The 6,856-nt window shown below is 49.0% G+C and overlaps 1 pseudogene; it reads right to left on the bottom strand.

Annotated features, from left to right (window-relative positions):
- Window positions 1-1,699: 1,699 nt before the first annotated feature.
- On the bottom strand, window positions 1,700-6,480 carry LOC125516818 (annotated as a pseudogene).
- Window positions 6,481-6,856: the final 376 nt, after the last annotated feature.

Raw genomic sequence — 6,856 nt, 5'->3', positions numbered from 1 at the left:
CACCACATCTATGATGATTCCGGGTTTTGTCACAATTATTGTCATAGAAGTGTCATATGTATGACAGAAAAAACTTCGTTCGGCCCAAAATGTCACAGATGTGTCTTTTTTTGTAGTGTCACAAACACATGCACGCACGCACACATGCATGCAACACTGAAACATATACATGCATGCACACAACACTCGCACTCCTGCATGCACACAACACACGACACAAGACACACGCTCAACCTATATGTGCATGCACCCTTTGTTAAGGTCATGGATTGTTTCGGGTATTAATCAATCTTATCTATGATAAGCAGAACATTGATGTTTGCAGCGGTCTTTATGAATCACAACGTATCGAACGCGCTATCAACGTATATATGAAAATTTTAAAATTCTCTTACATTATATAGTAGGCTTATCTACATGAAAATAGATGACGTCACACTCAAAGAACAATCAACGGTTTATGAAATGCCTGCTTCTGACTGCCCTGGCCCACCAAAAGTTCCTCTTTTGTGCGCTGCCTGCGTTGGGTCACTTACATGCAGGCCATGTACCCAAAGAGCCCACACGTCTGTGGAAGAGCGGCGTGGTGTCGTCCGTCAGAGTCAAGGGCGCCGCTCGTTGCATGCCCGGTTGAACACGCCTCTTTTCCGCATTCAAATGCCTCCATGAAACCCATGTGGAAGCCAAGAAACCCACTCTGGACACACGTCCGTTCATGACCGGGCCGGCATTAAACGCAACGCCGGCCGAGCTCCTCCCGTCCGCCGTCTATTTAATCTCCTATTTAAACGAGGCTAGACGCCGGCTAAGAATCGCACACCTCCGCCGCTCCCCTATTTCCTCCTTCACCATTTTGTTCACTCTTACAATGGCTTACAAAGAGTAGTTATCCTGCATCCAAGCCGGCTGGGTGGCCCACCGAGCCCGCCGGATACGAGCTATGCACCTCGCTGATCCACCTCGCTCCCCTCGCCCGACGGAGCCAGTTGCCGCCCCAAGCCGGTGCGCGGTTCAGCAACTCGCCGCTCCAGGCCAGCTCAACGAGGAGCGGCAAGCTGCTCCACGCCTGCACAGCGGGGAGCACGGGCATCGTCGCTGACGTCCATGCCGCCGCCTCGTACCGTGCCTCATGTGTCTACGATCGGGTCTCCCGTTTTTGTGGTCAAGAGTCCCATGCCGGCTGCCGCGCCATGCAAGCAGAGACAGAAGCCGGGTGCGTGGAGAGCGACGAGTTGGTGCTAGCACCTCTGCGTCTGCCGCCATTATCGAGAAGAAGTAGAACACGGGAGGCCACCGCCGCTTGGGTCCCGTGAAGGCCACCGCTGAGGCGACACCGGCGTACACAACAGGTGTCTTGCCGGATCCTTTTGTTGTGAGGACCTTCATCGACCCCGCATGGGCTCCACGAAAGTGGAAAAGCCCCCTTCCGCCTCCATTTGGGCATCAGCCAATGATGTCAGTTGAGCAGTGGGGAAGCGAGCCATCCTTTGCGCTGAAGCATATACCTCCGGGGCTCCCGGCAGTCCGGTGATCATGCTACCGGACATGAGGAACACAAATGGATCGGTGAGCGACCATTTAGGTCAAGTATTATTATACCTGTTCCTTCGAGAACTAGCACCACTTAGTTGATTTGAATGTAATGAAATCCATCATGTTTGTATGAAAATCTGGTATTTTATATAAATTCCGTCATTGTTTATATGTAATATCGCCGTGTTTGCATGAATTTCGTCCGGTTGGTTGAGTTGCTGTCTGAATGTGTGAGGCTACGGTTGGATGGCGTAATTTGTGGGTTGGCGGTCGGTCTGCGGCCGGCTCGAGCGGCGTGGTGGAAAAAAAACACAGCTCGTGCGAGCTCGTCTCCAATGCACACGCTGGAGGATAGATGAGCACCTGAGCTATTCATCGTTCATCGGTGGCGAAGGCACCAAAGGACAAAAGGGTCACCAATATGTTGGCTACCCCGGGCAAGATCCAAACAGCCCCTCCTAGCACATGCAAACCCCTCATTTGTCGTGAAATTTTGCCATGTGTTGTTTTCATGGACTAGAAAGATGCCCGTGCATTACACGGAACATCAAGATGCATTTTTTTACAAAACACCTGTTGTGATTGACCCATGCAGGAGTAATCTCATGTTTAAAAACTAATGGTATCTCGAGAATTTTATCGGAAAAATGGTATCCCGAGAATTTCATCAATAAAATGATATCTCGAGAAAGATGAGAGATAAGGTGAGGAGGAGTGGGGCGTGGTGGTGACTGGTGGTCAGACTGGGCAGAGGCATGGGGATGGACGGCGCATTTTGTCTAGGTTTGTATCTCTCTCACACACACCCACGTAGGTGAGGGACGTGCACGAAGAGAAGAGGTGCACACACGGCGCACATACTCCCGTCTCTTTCCCAACCACACCCGCACGAGTACACGGTGGAGCTCATTTCTGTATGAAAAGGCAGCCCACATGGTAATTTGACACGTGTACTGGTTGTCCACTTGATGGAGGATCGTGTACCACGGGTGAACAAACAAATTGCGACTTGACGCGTTATTTTAAAAAAGAGGCAAACCATGTGGGGCCTGCCTTAGAGGCAAGGCTCTATACACTGGAGATGCTTTGTACATATTACTTTTGATGTGTCCCGTCAACTTGTAGAACAAGGAAAAGCTTACTTAGTACATCGTCTCCCCCGCCCACAGGCGCAGTGGCTCGCAGGACAAGGTGAAGCTTGCTTACCACGCCTTTCGCCCGCTCCCTCGCCCACGAGCGCGGTGGCTCGCAGGACGAGGAGAAAATTTTACTACTCCCTCCGTTTACTCCTCGTCCCTACCTTGGTTAGAGAGATTATCATATTGTTTGAAATATGTCTTTTAGTAGTAGGAGTAGTACAGTGGTACATAGGAGTAGTACTACAGCAATTTCCTTGGAGTATGTGGTGCAGCAAGCTACCCTAGGCTATGTTACCACTCCCTCCTTTCTGGTTTATGGCTCAATTTCAAAATCTCTCCAACCAAGGTAGACGATGAGTGGTGGAACTAATTTTGTAGTTTGCACAAGTAATTAGTACGCTCGTTTTTCTCAAGAAGTTATGTTTACCGAGGCATTAATTAGAAGGAATGCATGCGTGACCACTAAATTTCCATGAACTTCTACATGCATTGGTGAGTTTTCTCTTGACACTGCTTGCATCGGGTGATTTAACGCACCTCGAAATCCAAACATGTGATGGTACTACTACTAGTAGAATTGAGACTTATAAAACGGAACAACAACAACAACAACAAACAACAACAAAGCCTTTAGTCCCAAACAAGTTGGGGTAGGCTAGAGGTGAAACCCATAAGATCTCGCAACCAACTCATGGCTCTGGCACATGGATAGCAAGCTTCCATGCACCCCTTTCCATAGCTTGCTCTTTGGTGATACTCCAATCCTTCAGGTCTCTCTTAACAGACTCCTCCCATATCAAATTCGGTCTAGCCCGCCCTCTCTTGACATTCTCTGCACGCTTTAGCCATCCGCTATGCACTGGAGCTTCTGGAGGCCTGCGCTGAATATGCCCAAACCATCTCAGATGATGTTGGACAAGCTTCTCTTCAATTGGTGCCACCCCAACTCTATCTCGTATATCATCATTCCGGACTCGATCCTTTGTCATGTGGCCACACATCCATCTCAACATACGCATCTCCGCCACACCTAACTGTTGAACATGTCGCCTTTTAGTCGGCCAACACTCAGTGACATACAACATTGCGGGTCGAACCGCCGTCCTATAGAACTTGCCTTTTAGCTTTTGTGGCACTCTCTTGTCATAGAGAATGCCAGAAGCTTGGCACCACTTCATCCATCCGGCTTTGAGTCGATGGTTCACATCTTCATCAATACCCCCATCTTCCTGCAGCATTGACCTCCAATACTGAAAGGTGTCCTTCCGAGGTACAACCTGGCCATCAAGGCTAACCTCCTCCTCCTCACACCTAGTAGTACTGAAACCGCACATCATGTACTCGGTTTTAGTTCTACTAAGCCTAAACCCTTTCGATTCCAAGGTTTGTCTCCATAATTCTAACTTCCTATTTACCCCCGTCTGACTATCGTCAACTAGCACCACATCATCCGCAAAGAGCATACACCATGGGATATCTCCTTGTATATCCCTTGTGACCTCATCCATTACCAACGCAAAAAGATAAGGGCTCAAAGCTGACCCCTGATGCAGTCGTATCTTAATCGGGAAGTCATCGGTGTCGACATCACTTGTTCGAACACTTGTCACAACATTATCATACATGTCCTTGATGAGGGTAATGTACTTTCCTGGGACTTTGTGTTTCTCCAAGGCCCACCACATGACATTCCGTGGTATCTTATCATAGGCCTTCTCCAATTCAATGAACACCATATGCAAGTCCTTCTTTTGCTCCCTATATCTCTCCATAAGTTGTCGTACCAAGAAAATGGCTTCCATGGTCAACCTCCCAGGCATGAAACCAAACTGATTTTTGCTCACGCTTGTCATTCTTCTTAAGCGGTGCTCAATGACTCTCTCCCATAGCTTCATTGTATCTCTCGTCGGGTTAATTCCACGGTAATTAGTACAACTCTGAACATCCCCCTTGTTCTTGAAGATTGGTACTAATATACTCCGTCTCCATTCTTCTGGCATCTTGTTTGCCTGAAAAATGAGGTTGAAAAGCTTGGTTAGCCATATTATCGCTATGTCCCTGAGACCTTTCCACACCTTAATGGGGATACAATCAGGGCCCATCGCCTTGCCTCCTTTCATCCTTTTTAAAGCCTCCTTGACCTCAGACTCCTGGATTCGCCGCACAAAACGCATGCTGGTCTCATCAAAGGAGTCGTCGAGTTCAATGGTAGAACTCTCATTCTGCCCATTGAACAGCTTGTCGAAGTACTCCTGCCATCTATGCTTAATCTCCTCATCCTTCACCAAGAGTTGGCCTGCTCCGTCCTTGATGCATTTGACTTGGCCAATATCCCTCGTCTTCCTCTCTCGGATCTTGGCCATCTTATAGATGTCCATTTCGCCTTCCTTCGTGCCTAACCGTTGGTAGAGGTCCTCATATGCCCGACCCCTTGCTTCACCAACAACTCGCTTTGTGGCCTTTTTCACCATCTTGTACTTCTCTATGTTGTCTGCACTCCTATCCAGGTATAGGCATCTGAAGCAATCTTTCTTCTCTTTAATCGCCTTCTGGACATCATCATTCCACCACCACATATCCTTATCTTCGCTTCTCCTTCCCCTGGACACTCCAAACTTCTCTGAGGCCACCTTACGAATGCAACTTGCCATCTTCATCCACACATTGTACGCATCCCCTCCATCCTCCCAAGGGCCCTCCTTAATGACCCTCTCCATGAACGCCTGAGCTACCTCCCCCTTGAGCTTCCACCACTTCGTTCTAGCAACTTTGGCATGCTTATCCCGCTGGACACGAATCCGAAAGCAGAAGTCAGCAACCACCAGCTTATGCTGGGGTACAACACTCTCTCCCGGTATCACCTTACAGTCTAGGCACGCACGCCTATCTTCTCTTCTCGAGAGGATGAAATCAATCTGGCTAGAGCGTTTGCCGCTACTAAAAGTCACCAGATGTGATTCTCTCTTTCTAAAGAGGGTGTTAGCTACAATCATGTTGTAGGCTAGAGCAAAGCTTAAGACATCTTCTCCTTCTTGATTCCTGATGCATAGCCAAAGCCCCCAAGCGCCCCTTCAAAACCTGTGTTAGATGTACCCACGTGGCCACTGAGGTCTCCTCCTATGAAGATCTTCTCACCAATCGGTACACTCCTAACCATGTCTTCCAGGCCTTCCCAGAACTTCCTCTTGGTGTTCTCATTATGGCCTACTTGCAGGGCATACGTGCTGATAACATTGAGAACCAAGTCCTCAACTACCAGCTTGACCAGGATAATCCGGTCCCGACGTCTCTTGAGGTATACCACTCCAAACTTGAGGCTCTTGTTGATCAAGATGCTTATGCCATTTCTGTTTGCAGCCGTCCCCGTGTACCACAACTTGAAGCCGGTATCCTCCACCTCCTTCGTCTTCTGTCCTCTCCATTTGGTTTCTTGGATGCAAAGGGTATCAATACCTCTCCTCATCACTGCATCAACTAGCTCCCGAAGCTTCCCTATCAGAGACCCTACGTTCAAGCTACCTAAGCGAATCCTCCTAGGCTCGGCTAGCTTCCTTACCCTTCGCACTCATCGAGTTAAATGCGAAGACCCTTGCTCATTTTCCACTATATCCGGGCGCCGATGTAGCGTGCCACTAAGGATGCGACGACCCGAGCCTCGCTCACTTGCCACCATATCCGGATCAAGATACGGCGCGCCGCCTGGGGGGGGGTGATGGCCTGGCCCTTGCCCATTTTCCACCACACCCGGGTTCCAATGTGGCGCGTCGCTGAGAGGGTTACACCCCAACGAAAATCTATTGGGTTTCATCTCCATAAGAGTGGCTGAGTTTTTACGTCTGCTCGCCAAGCCTATCACAACCCTCCTCCTTTACCCGGGCTTGGGACCGGCTATGTTGAGACAACATAGGCGGAGTTAGACTTATAAACTGGATGGAAAAATGATTTTTTTAGATGAGCCCTATAAACCGGAAAGGAGGGAGTAGTAATTAGTACTACCTCCATGGTGGGTACATACTCCGTAAAATCAGATTTTCCCAAAACTAAGTCACTCAACCTTTGTTTTCTTGTTTCCCTTCCTGCCTTGTTGCCTTGAATAGACTATGCCAAACTCCCCTGCCTGCCGCGCGGGAGAAGACCCGCCTCGCCTTTTTTTAGTCCAGGTTTGTATCGATGGATCGCGCGAA

The sequence above is a fragment of the Triticum urartu genome, chromosome 6 (assembly GCF_003073215.2).
Source record: "Triticum urartu cultivar G1812 chromosome 6, Tu2.1, whole genome shotgun sequence".
NCBI lineage: Eukaryota > Viridiplantae > Streptophyta > Magnoliopsida > Poales > Poaceae > Triticum > Triticum urartu.
Note: the sequence above shows the minus strand (reverse complement) of the source record. Positions and strands in the feature narration are given on the sequence as shown.